Source organism: Carcharodon carcharias, chromosome 11 (assembly GCF_017639515.1).
Source record: "Carcharodon carcharias isolate sCarCar2 chromosome 11, sCarCar2.pri, whole genome shotgun sequence".
NCBI classification, from domain to species: domain Eukaryota; kingdom Metazoa; phylum Chordata; class Chondrichthyes; order Lamniformes; family Lamnidae; genus Carcharodon; species Carcharodon carcharias.
Genome location: NC_054477.1, coordinates 31,029,523 through 31,051,158, shown reverse-complemented (window position 1 = coordinate 31,051,158; position 21,636 = coordinate 31,029,523). Strand labels below are relative to the sequence as shown.

General features: G+C 42.7%; 1 protein-coding gene across 3 annotated transcripts in view; it reads right to left on the bottom strand.

Annotated features, from left to right (window-relative positions):
• fam168a (family with sequence similarity 168 member A) overlaps positions 1-3,634 on the bottom strand; it is a 93,966-nt gene extending 90,332 nt beyond the window's left edge. For 2 of the 3 annotated variants that reach the window (XM_041198610.1, XM_041198612.1), the window contains exon 1: positions 3,502-3,634. The gene's annotated coding sequence lies outside the window, so the exon portion shown is untranslated. Of the gene's footprint in view, positions 1-2,584; positions 2,619-3,501 lie in introns of those variants that run through there. The other variant, XM_041198611.1, reaches the window with a different exon arrangement.
• Between the last annotated feature and the right edge of the window lie 18,002 nt (positions 3,635-21,636).

Genomic DNA, 21,636 nt, shown 5'->3' with positions numbered 1-21,636 from the left:
CAAATCAGTGTGACTTTTTTTTCTTCAGTTTGAATACCTGATTAAAGCAGACAGCAACTGACCCCAAATATCCAGATAATAAAAGTCACACAGTCGAGAACACATCTCAGCAACCATATCTGTCTTGATAACAAATTAGAGGTCAAGTTTTACATTCAAACTATGACCCTTTAATACAAGTTTCTAGGAGTTAAAAGCTAAACATAAAAAGTATGCCACATTGTATTAAGTTATGAAATTCTTTGTATAAAATTTAATGAGGCAGCATGTCAGCACACCAATTCTCATGCATTTACACATGTTGATTTAGGATGAAGGTCACTCCAGTAACTCTGCTGCACTGCCCAAACCAAGTAATACTGAGGTGTCACTGTCAAAATAAGCAAATTAGCCTGCACATCTGATGGGAGAGTGGGATTTGATTTGAGTGTATTTTTATTTTATAACATCTGATCAAGCAATTAAAATTTTATATTTAAATATATAAACATGAATTACAATATGATTTCCCATTTCAACAACTAATTTTGTTATGGGTTTTACTGTTACCTGTAGTGGTACCCACCTAATGTTAATTATGCTTACATAATGCTGGGTGCAGAGCACACACATTCAACTCTACCCATCTACACTTACACTGCATTACTTAAGTATGAAATAAAGGCAATAATGCTAAATTCTCCTCTAACCTCAAAGTGGTCTGTTGATTTATGGGTCTTAAATTATCTTCAGATATTATGATCATTTGGGGGTGGTATCTGAATTTTAAAATAATGTAGATAATTGAGTGTACAAATATTGGAAAGGGATGCACTCCTTCACAGAACTAGGTACGTTATTACATTTTATCAATTGCAAAGCAAATCATTCACAATATTGCACGAGTTCTCAATGAATCTAGTTCAGATCTTATTCCAGGTCAAAAACTTGAGATTCAACCTAACACCCCCATTCTTAATATGGAATCTCAACCATCAAGGTTGGAAGATCCAGCCCAGACCTACAGCAGTGTCCAGCTAAGCCCAATTTTTTTGTTGTATTGGCCTTTAATTAGAGACCAACCATACTGTTGTCTGACCTGTTGTCTTAAAGAGCTAGATTCAAAAGTCAGGTTTTCAACATGTTAAACTGCCCCAGATAGTCCTGCAGTAAAAATAAAAATCTATTTAGTTCAAAAATTCTGTAAACAAATTTAAATCTGTATGTTCATGCAACATTGACCATTCTCTTCTTATAACTCCCATGATGTACAATGTTTTAAGGGAAATGAAATTTACTTCATACCTTGAACAAAATTCAGACGAATTACAGATTAATGCACGTACCAAATGCAACAATTAGGTGAAGGGTAGAGAATACGGACAGCATTTACTAAAGCAACACTGAACACCTCTCAGAATGCTGATTGTATATGCAGGTTCTACCTGAATACATCAGTTTGTTCCATAGTGCATGCCTCATCTTCCCATCTTAAAAAAAGCTGACAAGCCACTGTGAACTGGCAATCTACATTTTCATGCTGTAATTTCTATATTTAATCAGATGTACACAAAATTAGGCCAGTTGACCAAAACAAACTAGCTGAAAGCAAAGGGAGATTCAGCAAATTGTATGCTACCTAAAAAAAAATCTACAAATTGATTCAAGTACCAGCAGCAAAAAATTTATTGAAGCAAACGGCTTCACTTAGGTTCAGTAAAATATCATTTTGGCATACAACCCAAATACTGAATCAATAAGTGAGCCCATTTATTAAAGCCGTGGCGTAGGAAAATACAGCACAAGCAAAAAAATTTGCATGATAAATGTGCCAAGCCCGACAGCGATATTGTATACACCCCAGGGCTGGTGATAGCTTTCTACTTGGATATACAGCACACCAAGACCAGAGAAAAGAGCCCCTCTGGTAACCTCTGGCTAAAAAAAAATCCAAGTCAATTTTCTTCCTTTTGAAACGAGTTAGCATCGACACAATAGAAAGTAGGGGTAAACTTCTGTAATTTCGATGCATGTATGTGTGTGTACACAGACAAAACGGATTGACGTGTGAGTTAACGCAGTTGCATCAAAGGGGGAAAAAAACTGAAGGAATTTTTAGACTCAAGAGACAATCGAGAGATCAATGCAAAGCGTCCCTTGAGCTTATGAAAGCTTTTTCCATTATTCAAGAAAGGGACAAATTAGCGGGAAACTAAATGCATCAAATGGCATACGCACAAAAATATAATTGACATCGTTCATAAAACGATCAGATTTTAGTGCCTTTCAATTCTTACAAGCAGCAGCCATAACCCGTCCATTTTGAGCATTCGTATCATGCTTCCAAACAGCAGATATGAGGATTTATAAAGTGCTGGCACCCTTTTCATAATCAATCCACACAGTTTTGTTATATTTATTAAAATGAATATTAAAAACGACATGATATACTCTGTTTTGAAAAAAAAATCTGGTTATGTTATCTGCAGTTCGGTCTCAGCAGAACGATCCCGACCATTTTCACAGTTGTAGTTTTCTGGAGGGGACTGTTGGCTAAAAGAAAATATTGTCGCTATCACAAAGAAAACAATTCCAACAAACTGACCGACTGAATGCACCAACGCTCATTCATCGCCACCGGACTGGTGAATCGCTTCTACTTTAATTAGATGCAAGCATGCGTCTGTAAGTAAGCTAACAACGTCCATTTTAAAATAAAACAAAAAAAAATGTACAACTATCCCTTCTCGCTGGACTTGCCAGAGAAAAGGATTGGTGGGGGGGGGGGGGGGGAAGAGGAGGAGGCGGGGGAACATGTACTGTAGTGCAGAGAAAAAAAATTGCTGCTGCTGCCTAAACTGAGCGGAAGAGAAAATGTATATAAAAAATTACAAGTTGATTCTCTTAGAAAAGTTAACAATTTTAAAAAAAAATAATAAAAGCGAGTTAAATTTTAAAAAGTATAAAATCAATTCGTTTTAATTAAATTACGACTTTTTTTTCCGCGCCTTACTACATTCCTGAGGTGAGAGAGAAAAGCTCTTCATCTTCTCTGGGAATGAGAGTCAGTGACCAAGTACAGCTCCTGCGCCAGCCAACAAAACTCAGCAAACGCCAAACCTCCATTTTTTTATTAGTATTTTTCCTCCTCCTTCGCCACCCCCCTCCCTCCCTCCACCACCACCACCACCTTTCCAAACAAATAAATCTCCGCAGCCCTACCACCCCCCCCCACACACACACACACACACACACACACAAACACAATTAATTAATTGCTCAAGTTGGAGGGGAAGCTAACAGCCCTGCCGCAGCCAAGCCGCAGATTTCATTCAGCAGTCACACACACACACAAAAAAACCCCGTCCATTTTAAGAGAAAAATCCCTTTTATTTGTCCCCTTTCCCTTCGCCTTCCTCCCATCACACGCACATCTTGGTTCAAAATGGAAATGAGAAAGGTTTTGATGGGTGCCTGAATTCGTGTACATGTAGGGGGGGGGGAATAAAAGGTGCCGCTTACCAGCAAGTACCGAACCGAGCACCTCCCTCCCTGCCTGCCTGTTTGTTGTGTATTGCTCCCTCTCTCCGCGGCGCTCAAGCTCCTTCGCAAACCGAACCCAACTGGAGGGAGTGGAGGGGAGGGGGGAGAGGAGGTGGGGGGGGGGGGGGGTGGTGGTAAGCATGACGTCACATCCTACCCCGCCCCTGCCCTCTGCGTCATGACGCATGACGACGCGTACGAGCACACCCGTTTCCCCCTCCTCCTCCTCCTCTCCGGCTGTCAATCACTCGTTTGGACGTCCTGAAAGGTAAGGTGAGCCGTTGGAGCGCGGGAGGGGGTCGCATTAGGTCGACGGTTGCCAGCACTCCAGGATTGGCCTACGGTCTCCAGGAATTGAAGATCAATCTCCAGGACACTGCTGTGTGCAAACCTGGAGAAAAATCATCAGGACATTATAAGAGATTGTGTTTTTTTTTTCATTTTCTTTGAACATTTCTCTTTACCAGATGTAAAATTGTTGAAAATGGGGGGGAAAAAAACCTGATTGGTTGACAAACATAGGAAACAGGAGTAGGCCATTCAGCCCTGTCCAGCCATTCAAACAGATCAGGGCTGATGATCAAACTCTTCTGCCATTTTCCCCCACTGTGCCCATATCCCTTGTTGGTATCCAGAAATTTGCTGATTCTGTCTTGAACATGCCCATTGATCGAGCTTCCGCAGCAACCATCTTTCATTCTTCAAAACTCGTAGAGAATACAGGCCTAGCTAGTTTCCTCAATCTCTCCTCATAAAACAATCCTACCATCCCAGGGATTAGTCAGCTAAACCTCCATTGCACTCCCTCTATGGCAAGTACATCCTTCCTTAAATAAGGAGACCACAAAACTCCACCAAAGCTCTATACAATTGCAGCAAAACATTGTTACTCGTTTCTTCAAAACCCCTTGCGATGAAGGCCAACATACCATTTGCCTCCCTGATTGCTTGCTGCACCTGCATGCTAGCTTTTAGTGACTCATGAACAAGGACACCCAGGTCCTTTTGGACATCAACACTTCCCAGCCTCTCACCATTTAAGAAGTACTCTGCCTTTCTGTTTTGTCTACTAAAGTGGATAACTTCACACTTATTCACATTATATTCCATCTGCCATCTTCTTGCCCACTCACTTAGCCTGTCCAAATCCCCTTGAAGCCTCCTTGCCTCCTTGTCACAACTCACATTCCCACCTAATTTTATCTCATCAGCAAATTTTACATGGAAATTTTACATTTGGTCCCCACATCCAAATCATTTATATAGATTGTGGACAGCTGTGGCTTAAGCACTGATCCTTGTAGTACCCCACTAGTAACAGCCTGCCATCTTGAGAATGACTCGTTTATTCCTACTCTTTGTTTTCTATCTGTTAACCAATTCTCAATGCATAGCAGTATATTACTCCCAATCCCATGTGTTCTAATTTTGTTTAACTAACCTCCTGTGTGGGACCTTATCAAAGCCTTCTGCAAATCCAAATGCACCACATCCACTGGTTCTCCTTTATCTATGCTACAAGTAACATCCTCAAAAACCTCCAACAGGTTTGTCAAATATGATTTCCCTTTCATAAATCCACATTGACTCTGTCCAATTATATCATTATTTTCCAAGTGTCCAACTGTCACATCCTTTCTAATAGATTCTAACATTTTCCCTGCTACTGACACCAAACTAACATGTATGTAGTTTTCAGTTTTCTCTCTCCCCCCTTTTTAAATAATGGTGTTACATTTGCTACTTTCCACCCTGCAGGAACCTTTCCAGAATCTATAGAATTTTGAAAGATAACCATCAATGCATCCACTATCTCTATAGTCATGTCAAGCATCATCGAGATGGTTAATGAGTCTTCTTGCTTTCCAGTTGGTGTAGGGAGGCAGTATGCCACAAAGGTAGATCTGTTGGCCGCCAAATGGCTGGAGTGTGGGGGTGAACCATGTGATGAAACCTCCAGGAACACATTCAATCATGGTTGGCAACCCTAGCCCCTGCTGTCTGAGCAACTCCACCGGCACAGGTCTGGACTTCCATTAAACGTCCCAGTATCCAAACAATTTCCTTCTTCAAATTGTTCAAATATCCCAGTTTATCAGCTTTTCCCTTTTTAGATAACCTTTAAACTATTCAAACCTTCAAAAATATAAACTGCGTGCATTTTTTAAGATCAATCTCATCAAAAAGTAAACATGTTGAATATACCAGCAATCGCAAAATTACCTTTAATACAGTAGCGCATTGGGTATGCAACGAGAAATCATGATTTAGAAAGCCTGATGCTGATAGGAAAGTTTGAAGGTAAAAGATATCGAGGTAGACAAAGAACAATCTTTTCAAAGATCCTTGCAAACTGGAAGAACACACCATCGATAAAGATGATCCACACCTCTAGAGCAAGATTAACATGGATGTCCATGGTTGCCAACGCTCTCTTAGGGCATGGTACCCATAGAGAAAGAGAGACAGTAATGTGTGCAGTCAGTGTGCTGCATATGCTGGCTAGAGCATGTGAAGCTTCATTCAGACGAGGAAGAGAAATATTTTGAGTGCCACATTTTTCCTTCCCTGTAAAGATTATTATTATTTAGTCCTGCTCCTCCCCCATAGAACACTGCAATTTCTTTCCACTTCATATGATTATCCAATTCCCTTTTGAAGACCATGCCCTAAGATGCGATCAAGTCCCCTCAGGGTCTTATGTGTTTCAATAGGATCACCTCTCATTCTTCTAAGCTCCAATGGATATAGTCCTAACATGTTCAATCATTCTTCATAAGATAAGCCCTCTATCGTAGAAATGAGTCACGTGAACCTTCTATTTACTGCTTCTAATGAAATTATATCTTTTTCAAATAAGGAGACCAAAACTGTACACAGTATTCCAGGTGTGATTTCACCAATGCCCTGTGCAGCTGCAGATTAAGCTTCCCTACTTTTATATTCCATTCCCCTAGCAATAAATAAAAACATTCCATTTGCCTTCCTAATCACTTGCTGTACCTGCATACTAACTTTTTGTGATTCACGTACCAGCACACCCAGCTCTCCCCGTTTCACTGTGCTCTGCAATCTCTCTCTATTTAAATAGTGTACTGCTTTTCTGTTCTTCCTGCCAAAGTGGACAAGTTCACATTTTCCCACATTAAACCCAATCTGCCAAATTTTTGCCTGCTCACTTAGCCTGTCCATATCCCTTTGCAGACTGCTTACCACTTCTTGACAACTTACTTTCCTATCTATCTTGATGTCATCGGCAAATGTAGCTACCATAAATTCAGTCCCTTCATCCAAATTATTGATGTAGACTGTAAATAGTTGAGGTCCCCAGCATTGATCCCTGTGGCACGCTACTAGTTACAGCTTGCCAACCCAGAAAAGACCCATTTATCCCTACTGTTTGCTTTCTGTTAACCAAGCAATCCTTTATCCATGCTAATATGTTACCCCCTACACAATGTTTTCTTATCTTGTTGCATACGACATCTCGCAGTTTTACAATTCTAAGTCCAGGTTGAACAACCAAGTCACAGAATCACACAGTGCAGAAGAGGCCCTTCAGCCCATCAAGTCTGCACCGACACGTGAGAAACACCTGACCTACCCCCCTAATCCCATTTACCAGCACTTGGCCCATAGCCTTGAATGTTATGACATGCCAAGTGCTCAGGTACTTTTTAAAGGATGTGAGGCAACCCGCCTCCACCACCCTCCCAGGCAGTGCATTCCAGACTGTCACCACCCTCTGGGTAAAAAAGTTTTTCTTCACATCCCCCTAAACCTCCTGCCCCTCACCTTGAACTTATGCCCCCTTGTGACTGACCCTTCAACTAAGGGGAACAGCTGCTCCCTATCTAACCTGTCCATGCCCCTCATAATCTTGTATACCTCGATCAGGTCGCCCCTCAGTCTTCTCTGCTCCAGTGAAAACAACCCAAGTCTATCCAACCTCTCTTCACAACTTAAATGTTTCATCCCGGGCAACATCCTGGTGAATCTCCTCTGCACCCCCTCCAGTGCAATCACATCCTTCCCATAATGTGGCGACCAGAACTGCACACAGTATTCCAGTTGTGGCCTCACCAAGTTTCTATACAACTCCAACATGATCTCCCTACTTTTGTAATCTGTGCCTCGATTGATAAAGGCAAGTGTCCCATATGCCTTTTTCACCACTCCACTAACATGCCCCTCCGCCTTCAGAGATCTATGGACACACACGCCACGGTCCCTTTGTTCCTCAGAACTTCCTAGTGCCATGCCGTTTATTGAATACTTCCTTGTCAAATTACTCCATCGAAAGTGTATCACCTCACACTTTTGAGGGTTAAATTCCATCTGCCACTTATCTGCCCATTTGACCATCCCATCTATATCTTCCTGTAGCCCAAGATACTCAACCCCACTGTTAACCACCCGGCCAATCTTTGTGTCATCCGCAAACTTACTAATCCTACCCTCCACATAGTCATCTATGTCATTTATATAAATGACAAATAATAGGGGACCAAGCACAGATCCCTGTGGTATGCCACTGGATACTGGCTTCCAGTCACTAAAGCAATCTTCTGTCATCACCCTCTGCCTCCTACAACTGAGCCAATTTTGAATCCACCTTATCAAATTACCCTGTATCCCATGTGCCTTTGCTTCTTTATAAGTCTCCCATGTGGGACCTTGTCAAAGGCTTTGCTGAAATCCATATAAACTACACCAGTTGCACTACCCTTATCTACACACCTGGTCACCTCAAAAAGTTCAATCAAATTTATTAGGCGTGACCTCCCTCTGACAAAGCTATGTTGACTATCCCTGATCAAACCTTGCCTCTCCAAGTGGAGATAGATACTGTCCTACAGAAATTTCTCCAATAGTTTCCCTACCACTGGAGTGAGACTCACTGGCCTGTAGTTCCCTGGTTTATCTCTACAACGCTTCTTAAATAGTGGAACTATATTAGCTGTTCTGCAGTCCTCTGGCACCTCCCCCATGGCCAGAGAGGAATTAAAAATTTGGGTCAGAGCCCCTGCGATCTCCTCCCTTGCCTCCCTCAGTCACGTACTGTGTGTTTGTTAGGTGGATTGCCTTGAATCCTGTGTAAAATTTTCATAGGTTACATTAATTTGCTATGTGGTGATCAGTCTGATCTGGGTTATTTAGGGTTGTTCTTGAAATTCCATTTCTGGAGGAGGATGTTCTTGCATGGAGAGTGAAAGTCCTATTGAGTGTAGTTCAATGTTTTCAAAGGAGCTCGAACCGCGGTAGCTCTATTGTCAGATCAATCGCCAGATCTTTGATGCCAACATTGGTGTCAGCTCAGCGGTTGCGTCATTTGTCTTTTTGTCAAAACCTACAATTTTCAAAGCATTCACAGAGCTCCTTGGTGGGAGGTGACAATCTTCACGTGGTCCACCCTGTTTTTAACTAATGTTATCACTTCAACATGCAGCTTTATCTACTCTCTCAAGATCGTTATGAATTTGAGCATGTCTATCAAATCTCCTCTCAACCTTCTCTCATATAAGGAAAGCAACCAGTTTATTCATATAACTGAAGTGCCTTATTCCTGGAATTTTTTCATAAATCTTTTCAGTACCCTGTTGCACAGAGTCTACACAGCACAGAATGGTAAGTGTGGGTATGGTAGTGCAGTGGTTATGTTATTAGACTAGTAATACTGAGGTATACATTCAAATTCCACCATGGCGGCTGGGTAGTTTAAACTCAGATCGTTAGATAAATCTGGAATACCAAAGATGACTACATATCTACTAGATTGTGTTAGAATTGTATCTCTCAAGGCTGAAGTTTTCTTTTACAAAATTGAAGAACTTGGCATGATTGGATGCTAACCTGGGATTTTTTTTAAAAGGTCATAAGTTCACCTAGGAACTGTAAACAAGCTGGCCTCTTCCAAGAAATCATCTAACCTATATGGTACTTGAGAAGGAGTTGTCTCTTCACACGAGAGAACTCCAGGTCGACAGTGTCGAGATCCTGCCGACTTTATCTTTTATTTTATAACACCCATCCTCCAAAGGCATCTCTGCAGAGAGACTCTGGGTGGAATCATCTGTGCCCGCTGGGTGTGCCCAGTGGTGTGAGTGACAATATGGTGAGACAATACGGTTTCAGGACATTGTGAAACCAATTTGCGATCATCCACTCAGCCCATCGATGGTGGGCTGCATTTCCCGCCATCAGACGTTGGAAACCTCATTGTTATACATTGTAATGAAGAAGTATTTTGATGTGCACTTGCTATGCCATGGCATACTAGGCTATGGGCCTAGTGCTGGGGAATGGGATTAAAATAGTTAGGTACTTGTTTGACCAGCGCAGACTTGATGGGCCTTTTTCTATGCTGTAGATCTCTATGACTCTATGACATGGCTCTGCTGTAAAGCAGTTCACAGAAGTTGGAAAATCACTGTTGATGCTCACAATAGATGACAGTCCAGTGGGTGAGAGAGGAAGGTCTAGGGTTGACTGGGAGAGGTAGAGGTGTCAGGGGGTTGAGGTTGGAAGGGCAGAATGAAGGTGTCAGGTGGGTGAGGTTGGGGCATGAATGAAGGTGTCACGGGAGTGTGAAGTTGGGAGGGGAGAATGCAGGTGTCTGCAGGAGGGGGGAGGTTGGGAGGGGGAATGAAAGTTTTGGGGAGGTGAGGTTGGGGGGGGGGTGAATGAAGGTGTCGGGGGAAGTTGGGAGGGTGGAGGGAGTACGAGGGGGAGGAGGGGGGTAACGGAGGAGAAGATGACAACTGGGGAGGTAGGTGTAATGGGGTGGAAGATGTAAGGGAAAGAGTTTGGAGGGGAGAACAAGTGCAGAAAGGGGAGGGAGTCCAGGGGGAGGAAGGAGTGCAGAGAGGCGAGGGAGTCCATGGGGAAGAAGGAGTGTAGAGAAGGGAGGGAGTCCGGGGGGAAGAATGAATGCAGAGAGGGGAGGGAATCTGGGGGGATGAAGAAGGAGTCGGGAAGAGGGAAGGAGTAAAACTGGAGGAAGAAGTAAGGGTACCTGAGGGAGTCGTTAAGGGGGAAGGAGTAAGGCTGGAGGAAGAAGCGAGGCTGGAAGAAGAGGTGACTCTGGAGGAGGGAGTCAGGAGTGGGAACGACTAAAGGTGGCAGAAGAAGTAAGGGTGTCTGAGGGAGTCAGGAAGGGTGAGGTATGAAGCGCAGTGGGAGTTTGGGGGGTGGGAGGACAAGGGGTGGGGGAAGGAGCTCCAGAGGGAAAGGGTCCAGAGATGAGAAGACGTTTCGGGGAAGAGGGGTCCATATGGGGTAGCAGTGTTCCAAGGGAGGAAGGAGCCTTGGAGAGGGGAAGAGGTTCCGGGGGTGGGGGGGGAGGGGGGAATGGGGTCCAGAGGTGGGATGTCCAGGTGAACATGCAAGTGAGGGGTCTGATGGGTCCATGACTGCCTCCTGGGGAACGAACTGAGGGTGGGCATGTTATGAGGGTATGGTGAGAATGACCAAGGGCAGAGTGAGGCCATAGGGTGGGAGGGTGAGGCTTAGACAGTAGCGGTAGAAGGGACAGCGAGTGTGGTTGGTGGGGACTCAGAGGCATTCACAGACCCTGGAGTGGGAAAGAGAAGGTTGGGGAGCTTAATGTGGATCGGGGTGGGATTTTCAGGAAGGAAGGGAATGTGCACGTTCACCAAGACATCCCTGCAGGAAAAGGGTTGTGGCTGGTAAGTCACATAGGGGAGGTGGAAGGTGATGCCAGGGGAGCCAACTGTGATGGGGGAAAGGAATTTGGTGAATGGGGGAGGGGAAAGGATGGGAGAGTGAAAGTAAAACTGAATTAGTACCATGCTGTCCAAATCGAAAGTGAAATGAGAGTTGTCGGGGACGAGATTGGGTGCTGCATGGGAGTGTGACAGTGGGTCGGCAGAGATGCAGGTCAGCTCAGATGGACAACTGAAAGCGAACCCCAGCAGGCAGCATTGAGAAAGCTCAGCACATTGAGATGAGTGTAATTTGGGAAGCATCTGTGTGCGTGGGAGAATGCTTGCATGAGGCTCCAAAAGGCCCTGCCACACACACACACTTCTACCTCCAGATTCACTCGTGGGCCAGCTACTCCCTCTGCGGTGACAGAGGACGAGGTTGAGGGACTTGGATGGAGTGGACAGCCCCTGAATTCCTGAGTGAATTACTGAGGGGTGTCCAGCTGCCACTCCTCCTTCCAGTGGGTGCCCAAGGGCCCCGGCATGACTCGTTGAGGGGAAGGAAAACCTGGAGGAATGTCGAGGTGCCCCCTTTCCCTCTCACATTGCCACTGCAGGAACTCACGCTGGGCTCCCGATGAAGTGCAGGTCTGCGCGCATCTCTCCGTTCTGCTGGACCAGGGTCTCTATGGCATGCACCATCCTTCCCATGCAGACCTCCATATGTGCACATGTGGGGACCACTTCATCAGAGAGCAGGCGGACGCACTCTCCAACTCACAAGCCACTTTGTTGAGGCTTCTGTCAGCTCTACATAATGTTCGCCCGCCTTTCGCTGACGCTCCAGGATGAGTTGGAAGGCCTAATCCAGATGTTGGTCATTGAATCAGACCACACAGATATCTCCTCCTCTGCAGTCCTCCGAGTGTCAGGGAGCTAGGCTGAACCTGCCTCCTCCTGCTGTGGATGTGCGTTCATGCGGTGACCACCAAGTTGTGAACCTGAGCCTGCTCTAGTCCTAGGTCCTACCGAGGTGTCTCTGTGCTGGTGGAGGGCATTGGTAAGCGCTGTGACGTGTCTTTCAGGCTTTTTATTTCCAGCTCCTCAATGGAGGAGGTGTCCTCTTGGCTGGAGGTGAGGACATAAATGGAGCTGAGAGACTGGCTGGCTGAGGGTATTGGTCGCTTGGCAGAGCTCCCGGTGAACCTAAATAGAGATAATTAGTGCAAGGCAGCAGAGCCAAAAGCAGGAGAGAGAGCACTCACAGTTGCGTTTAGGGAAGGATGATGTGGTGCAGGATCCTCAGGTAGGTCTTCGTCGCCGCAGGCAGGTTCCACATCCTCACCAGTCAGCGTGATGGCATGCTCCTCAAAGTGAGTGAGGGGCCTAATGTGGGCCTCTCCAACCCCAGCCTGGCACCTCTCCTTGCTGTTGCCAACCAGCTTCTCCTTCATGGAAACAGGTGGAGATGATATGAGCAGGCCGCATGACACTGCATGGAATGTTTGTGTGGTGAGTGGAGCCATGGACAGGATGAGGATGCTAGCTTAAGAGGATATGAGCCTGATGGAAATGTGAGGGCGTATGTGAGAGTTAATGGTGTTGTCCCTTGAGGTGTGAGATCCCTGTGGATGTGTGATGGGTTTGTGAGTGTGTGAGTTGAGTGTGATGAGAAGAATGAGTTAACTTGGTGGAACGGATGAGACCATTCATCCTTTAGTGGCACTGGGTGGCTGTCCTCATTTGCAGTGCTTTGGTGCTAACCACTGTCTCCCATGCTGGATTGGTGATGCAGCTGTCCATCCTGCAGCCACAGCAGTGGTAGAGGACATCACAGTGGGCATCCATGGCATTCAAAAGGCAATAAACATGAGTGCTACAGTCTTTTTGCCTTTCGGGGCCATGTCTTCTTTGCAGCAGTCATGGACTGGAAGCACTGCCAGTTGTGCGCATGGCTAGACTTTAAACATGGTGCCTGGTATGATGAAGCAGCGAGGTGATGGCATGGCAAGCAAATGAGAGCCCACCCATCATCGGAATGGTGTGTTTCCCGAGAATGCATTATTAATGTGGCCGGTTTGGGACGATACAGTGTGAAAAACCGCCATTGCGGCCGCAACTGCACATAGTGCAAATCTGGGACAATTCCACCCTCTATCTTTTCATCCTTTGTTTGTCTGTGTGTGTCTGTATGTGTGCTGGGTAATTTTTTTAGGAAGACCTAGATAATTATACTTCCCGGCTTTAATTGTGTGATAATCAGTACTTGCAACTTGCAAAAAGAAGTTTTGTTTTGAAATAAATTAATCATTCTGAGTTTTTGAAAGAAGCCTGGTCAGAGTCTCTCTTCTCCTAGGTACTAGAGGTATAGGTACACAACTGGAAAAATTAAACATTTAAATTAATGGTACAGCCTGCGGAGTAGTGGGGCTTGATAATCCACGCACTCCTCCCATCATGGTCATAACATAAATTGGGAGTTCTTGCGGGATTTAAAATGCAGACAGCAGGATGATTGGACACAGAATAATAATTGGTGAGGGAGAAAAGGATGAAAACCAGGTTTCTTATATATTGGTAAACTAAAATAGCCTTGGAAGTTGCTCAGACTTCTTTATAGATGGAAAATGCAACCATGACTGTTTTACAGAAATTAACCAAGAGTAAGCTAACAGAATTGGCAAATAAGCTAGAGTTAGAATTACCCAAGGGGTGAGAAAAGCAGACATATTTGAGATAATAGCACAGCATTTGAAATTGGAAGGGCAGAAAAAGAAAGAGAATTGGAATTGAAAAAGCTGATGGCAGAAGAAGAAGAAAAGGAAAATGAAAGAGAAGAAAAGGAAAGAGAAAGAGCATTTAGGAAGCTGGAACTGGAATTTCAGGCAAGGGAGAAGCATAAAGAAAGATAAGCAAAGGAAAGAGAGAAGGGACAAGAAAGGTAATACCAACTTAAAAGGCTGGACTTTAAAAAAAAAAGGCCTCAGATGCTGAGGAAGGTTCTGATGATGAAAAAACTTCAACCCAAAGCCCAGTGGGGTGATGTTTAAGTTTGTGCAAGCTCCCCCAAAGGTTGAGGAAAGGGATGTTGAGACATTCTTTATTTCATTTGAGAAGATGGCTAAGCAAATGATGTGGCCAAAAGAAATCTGGACATTGCTCTTACAGAGTAGGTTGGTGGGTAGCACTTATGAGGTTTATGCTTCACTTTTAGAAGAGGTTTCTGTGGATTATGATGCAGCACAAAAGGCTATTTGTAGCACACATGAGTCAGTACCTGAAGCGTAAAGGCAGAAATTTTGGAATATAATGAAACAACTGGGCAGACCTATATTGAGTTTGAGAGGGTAAAGCAAAGTAATTTTGACTGTTGGATACAGGCATTAAGGGTAGAGACAACATAAGGAAGCTCTTAGAGAAATCATTCTTTTGGAAGAATTTAAAGATTCACTTCATCCAGTAGTTATAACTCACGTTGAAGATCAGAGGGTTAAAACAGCTAGACTGGCAATGGAAATGGCTGAGGATTATGAGCTGGTCCGTAAATCTAAATCCTTTTTCTGTCAACTTCACAAACCTGAGAAGAATAGAAGGTGAAAGGAAGGCAAGTAGTCAGGGAAGAGAAGGGACAGCTGAGAATACCCCAGAAACTCTACCTCAGGCCAGAAAGGAAGGTGCTGAGGGTGGGAGTGATGTTCGAAAGCCCAAGTGTTTCCATTGTGACAAGGTGGAACATGTTTGTGCCAATTGCTGGAAGTTGTGTAGGAAATCCATGGGACTTATTGTGGTAATGAAGAGTGATTCAGCAAAAAGAGCGCTGACTGAAAGAACAAAGAATCAAGTTGTAGCGTTAACTGTAGCTGTGAAAACGAGTGTGGACACTATTGTGAGTTCAGGAGAGGTGAATGAGATACATGAGAGTTATAAAGAATTCTTGTCAAGGGGAAAAGTAACCCCTCACCCCTCAAATGAGATAACTAAACCTATAATCATACCTAGAGATAAAGGAGCCACTCAAACACTTTTGCTGGGGAAAAGCATAACTTTTCCACCAGAGAGCACATTGAAAGCCAAAGTTTTAGTCAGTGGTATTGGCGGGGTGTATATACCCGTACCTTTGTACTGCATGCACTTGGAGTATGACCAATTGTCTGGGACAGTGACAGTAGGGGTTGTTCAGCAGTTACCTGTAGATGAAATTGATTTACTCCTGGGAAGTGATTTAGCTGGAGCGAAGGTAGTAGCTTCCCTATAATTACAGAAAGCCCAAGTGAAGGTAAAGAGACAGGAAAATGTTCCAGGAATTTTTCCTTTGTGTGTGATGACCCGAGCAATGGCTAAGCAAAGTCCATCATCAAAAGTCAAAGTGATACCACAGCCATATATTTGGCTGGCTGAAACTTTCTCTAAAGACTTAGATAATCTGAAAGAGATGTTTAACAAATCTTCTTTGGTTGAGGCTGAGCAAGCTGATCCAGAGTTAAGTAAGATAGCACAATCAGCCCAAACTGAAGTTGAGGCTAATCCAGTTCCAGAACGTTATTATATTAGAAATGGAATTATAATGAGGAATTGGAGACCTCTTCACAGACCTGCAGATGAGGAGTGGATGCTTGTTCATCAGGTAGTGGAACCACCCAAATATCGTAAAGAGATATTATGGCTAGCACATAAAATTCCTATAGCAGGACATGTAGGGATACAGAAACCTCAAGCGCGGATAAACCAGCAGTTTTATGGCCAGGTCTTCATAAGGACCTGGTGCAGTTTTGTAAAATGTGCCAGATGGTAGGAAAACCACAACATGCAACCAAACTGGCACCTATAATTCCTATACCAGTTTTTGAGGAACCATTCAGTAGGGTGTTAATAGACTCTGTGGGACTGTTACCAGTATATCCTTACTATTATGGAAATGACAACTCAATTTCCAGAGGCCATCCTTTTAAGGATCATTACAGCTAAAGTAGTGGTAGAGAAATTAACCCAATTTTTATGGATTACTGGTCGTGATCCATTGGATCAAGGTTCCAATTTTATGTCTAAAATTTTTCGGAACATAATGAGTAGTTTGAGTATAAAACAGTTAAAGTCCACAGCATATCATCCTCAAACACAGGGAGCTTTAGAGAGGTACCGTCAAACTCTCAAAATGATGATTAAAGCATATTGTCATGAATATCCCCATGATTGGGATAAAGGACTGGATTTTCTTTTATTTGCTACCCGAGATTCACCAAATGAATCTGCTGGTTTTAGCCCTATTGAATTAATTTATGGACATGAGATAAGAGGTCCTCTGAAATTAATCTCTGAAAAGTGTTTAGGAGAGAAGGATGAATCCTCTATGTTAGATTATGTGTCTATGTTCCAGGAACAACTCATGGGAGCCAGCAAAATGGCTCAAGAACATCTTAAAAGTTTTTCAAACAAAAGTGAAAGAATGGCCAGATAAGCAAGCTGTGACCTGAACTTCACAACCAGGGGATGAAGTGTTACTATTATTGCCATTAGAGGGGGAACCTATAATGGTCCATACAAAGTAACTAAGAGGGTTAGTAAGTAAATTATTTAATAAATACACCAGACCGTAGGGGAAAGAGTTGGCTGTCATATCACTATGTTAAACGATACCATTGGAGAGAGGAAGATTGGAAAGAGCAGATATGTCAGGTTATAAGCATAGTGGAGGACAAAGGAGACAATGAGAGTGGGGTGAAAGGAAATTAGACAGTTCACAAATTGAACGTCCTACAATCCGGTTAGCTAACACTGAAATTGGGACAGTTAGATACTTTATTTTCATATTTAGAGTTAGGACAACGAGAGGATCCAATAAAGTTACTTACAGAATTAAAAGGGATTTGTAGGGACTACAACTTTAGCCACACATGATGTGGATATAGGGGAATTTTTCCAAAAAGCAACATCCTTATTGGTTAAGTCCAGAGAAACAAGCAGAAATGACAGCAGAAATTCAGTATATGTTAGAAAGTTACCTAATTGGGCCTAGTCGAAGCAATTGGTGTTCTCCTGTAGTGTTAGTGCCGAAACCTGATAGGTCAACCAGATTCTCATAGATGATAGAAAGGTTAATGTGGTAACAAAAACGGATTCCTACCCAATCCCTCATCTAAAAGATCATATTGACAGAGTTGGCAGTGCCATGTTCCTTACTAAGATAGATTTGTTGAAAGGATACTGGCAACCTTTAACATTGCGAGCTAAGGAGATATCGGCTTTTGTCACGCCAAATGGGCAAAACCAATGTCGAGTAATGCCATTTGGACTAAAAAATGCTCCAGTCACTTTCCAAAGACTAATGAATCAGGTGATCACTAATGTTCCTAACTGTATGGTTTACTTGGACAATGTATTGGTTTATAGAAACACATGGAAAGACCATTTAAAACAACTGGAAGCCTTATTTAAACGATTACACTCGGCAGATCTAGTAATGAAGTGAGTTCACGAAAGCGCGAGTAACTTATTTAGGGCATACCATAGGGCAGGGACAAGTCTTGCCAAGAACAACGAAGGCACAGGCTTTGACGGAATTCCCTGTCCCTAAAACGAAATGGGAAATCATGAGATTTTTAGGAATGTGTGGTTTCTATCGTAAATTTGTGCCAAACTTCAGAACAATAGCGGCTCCACTAATGGATTTATTGCAAAAGAAAGCAAAGGTGGATTGGTCAAGAGAGTGCTTTTGAGAAGCTGAAGGTGATTCTAACTAATGAGCCAGTATTAGCCACCCCTAATTTCACTAACCCCTTCAAGCTGACAATGGGCTTGGCCTAAATAGCCAAGTGGTTATGGTACTGGGTTTGTAACCCCCAGATCAAGAGTTCAAATCTCACAATGGCAAACTGTGAAACATGTAACTTCATCTGAAACAGATGGAAACAGGTTTGTACTCGAAAGAGTATCAAGAGTTCAAATCTCACAATGGCAAACTATGAAACAATGTAACTTCATCTGAAACAGATGGAAACAGGTTTACTCAAAAGAGTATCAAGAGTTCAAATCTCACAATGGCAAAACTATCAAGAGTTCAAATCTCACAATGGCAAACAATGTAACTTCATCTGAAACAGATGGAAACGGGTTTGTACCGGAAAGTGTTCAAGCTGACAATCGATGCTAGTGACTTGAGGGTGGGTGCAGTCTTATTGCAAGAAGATGAATCAGGCATAAAGAAGCCAGTGGGGTACTATTCTAAAAAAATTATATCAGCTTCAAAAGAGATACTTTACGGTAGAAAAGGAAATCCTGGGATTGTTACTGGCTCTTAAGCATTTTGAGATACATATCCGTCATGGCTGTAAAGAAACATTAGTATATATTGACCATAACCCTTGGCCTTTGAGGAAAAATTTAAGACTCAGAATGACAGACTGTTCTGATGGAGTTTGCTAATACAACCTTTTAACTTGAAGATTATTCATATTGCTGGAAAAGATAATATAATTGCTGATGTATTGTTAAGAATGTAAATTTTTTATAATTGTTTGGAAAGCAAGAAAGTCAGAAAACTGAACAGATTCTGTATAAGGAGCGAATGACTGAGTGAGAGCTTGGTCTGCTTTTTGTTTGAAATTTGTTTATATGTTGTACATATTTTTTCTGTATGCTTTGTGATGAAACACAAATGGTGTTTCATCTCTTAATGCAGATGCATGTTAGAATCATTGTCTCTTAAGACTGAAGTTTTCTTTTACAAAATGAAAGGACCTGGCATGATCTAGATGTCTGGATGCTAACATGGGTTTTTTTTTTAAAGAGGGTCATAATTTCACCTTGGAACTGTAAACAAGCAGATCTTTTCCAAGAAATCACCTGACCTATATGGTACTTGAGAAGGAGTTGTCTGTTTGTGTTGAGCTGTAAAACAATTTAATTAATGAAAAGTTGGGAAACAAAAAGGCAATCACACGAGAGAGAGGGAAAAAACTTAAGTTGTGAACCTGCTTGTTTTGAAGACAGTCTTATTGGAGAACAAGCTGAGAAAGTAAGGCTACCTTAACTGGTTCTCTCTCTCTACCTTGCCTAAAATTGTGTGTGGCTATCAACCTGTGGCCAGAGAACCCTCATCTGAGTGTAACTAATCTGCATTTACACCTGCAAAGCTAAACCAGTTGGTGAGAATTTCCAGGCATTCATTGTCTTAATGTGAGAGAACTTCAGGTTCATAGCGTTGAGACCCTGCGGACTTTATCCTTTATTTTACAGTCCTCCAAAGCCGTCTCTGCAGAGAGGCTTTATCAGCTTGTCCTTTGTTTGTCTGTGTGTGTGTCTGTGTGTGTGCTGGGAGAATTCTTTAGGAAGAGGTAGATAGTTATACTTCCTGATTACAATTGTGTGATAACCAGTACTTGCAACTTGTTAAAAGGTTATTTTGAAATGAATTAATAATTCTGAGTTTTTGAAAGAAGCCTGGTCAGAGTCTCCTTTGTTCTGGGTGCTAGAGGCTTAGGTACACAATTGGCCATTTTGGTGAGAAAATTAAACTTTAAGTTAATGGTACAGCCTGCAGAGTAGTGGGGTTTGATAATTCATGCACTTCTCCCATTCCGGTTGTAACAATTGTCAATGAAACCCATCTGTTTTACTAATGTCCTTCAGGGAAGGAAATCTTCCATTCGATATGTAACTCCAGGCACACAGCAATGGGTTGACTCTTAACTGGCCTAGTAAGCCTCACTCAGTTTATCCAGCTTCTCAATGGGTGCTAAATACAAGCCTTGCCAGTGATACCCACATCCTGTAAATTAATATAAATAAAAGCAATCTAGCCCATTTTTTAATATTTGTTCATGGGATATAGGTGTCACTGGCTAGGTCAACATTTATTGCCCAACTCTAATTGCCTTCGAGATGGTGGTGGTGAGCTGCCTTTTTGAACCATGACAGCCCATGTGCTGTAGGTACACCCACATTGCTGTTAGGGAGGGAGTTCCAGAACTTTGATCCAGTGAGTGAAGGAACAGTGATATATTTTCAAGTCAGGATAGTGTGTGACTTGGAGAAGAACTTGCAGGCGGTGGCGTTCCCATGTATCTGTTGTCCTTGTCCACAATAGCATACACGCTCAATATAAGCCTGTTCATCTAAACCCAATCCTTTTCATGTGTCAAGCTGAGAGATGACCATTCATTCTGTCCACAGAAATGGTTTTTCTTACTAGTCATTTAGCTTGGCCACATCATGGTATTTAATTGTATTTCGAATAACTCCTTTTTTGCCCCTGCTGGAAGATTTTGCACATATCACTTTTGATAGTACAGAAATAAATGAATAACACTCAAGACAGGTCTGCACATTTTTAATGTATGGAATCATAGAATGGTTAATGCACAGAAGGAGGCTCCTCAGCCCATTGTGTCTGTGCTGACTCTGTGCAAGAGCAATCACCTAGTGCCACTCCCTTGCCTTTCCCTGTAGCCCTGAAAACTAGGAAAACCAAAGGACTAACAGTTGACAAGTCCATGGACCTGATAACCTGCATCCTGGGGTCTTAAAAGAAGTCACTGCAAAGATAGTGGATGCATTGGTTTTGATCTTCCAAAATTTCCTAGATTCAGGAAATGTCCCAGCAGATTGGAAAACTGCAGATGTGTCACCGCTATTCAAAAAAGGACGGAGACAGAAGCAGGAAACAATCAAGGACGGTAGCCTAACATCTGTCATTGGGAAAATGCTGGAATCCATTATTAAGGAGGTAGTAGCCAGCCATTTAGTAAATTAAAATACGATCAAGCAGAGTCAATACAGTTTTATGAAAGGGAAATAGTTTTTGGCAAACTTATTAGAGTTCTTTGAGGATGTAACAAGTAGGTTGGATAAAGGGGAATCAGTAGATGTAGTGTATGTTTATTCCCAAATGGCATTTGATAAGGTGCCACAAGATAAGAGTTTGTGGTGTTGGGCAGTATACTAGCATGGATAGATGTTTGACTAACTAACAGGAAACAGAGTCAGGAATAATGAGTCATTTTCAGATTGGGAACTGTTACAGGGAGTGCCACAGGGACCAGTGCTTGGGCCTTGACAATTTACGACTTATAATGATGACCTGGACAGAGTGTATTGTTGATGATACAAGGATAGGTAGGAAAGCAAGTTGTCAGTAGTTTAAAAGAGTCTATAAAGAGATATAGATAGGTTAAATAAGTAGGCAAAAAAATTGATAGATGGAGTATAAAGTGGGAATATGTGAGGTTGTCCACTTTGATGCGAAGAATAGAAAAGTAGAATATGATTTAAATGGAAAAAGACTGCAGAATTCTGCAGTTCAGAGGAATCTGGGTGCCCTTGTACAAGAAACACAAAAAATTAGCATGCAGGTACAGCAAGTAATAAAGAAGGCAAATGGAATGTTAGCCTTTGTGGCAAGGGGCTGGAGTATAAAAGTAAGGACGTTTTCTACAACTGTATAGGGCATTGG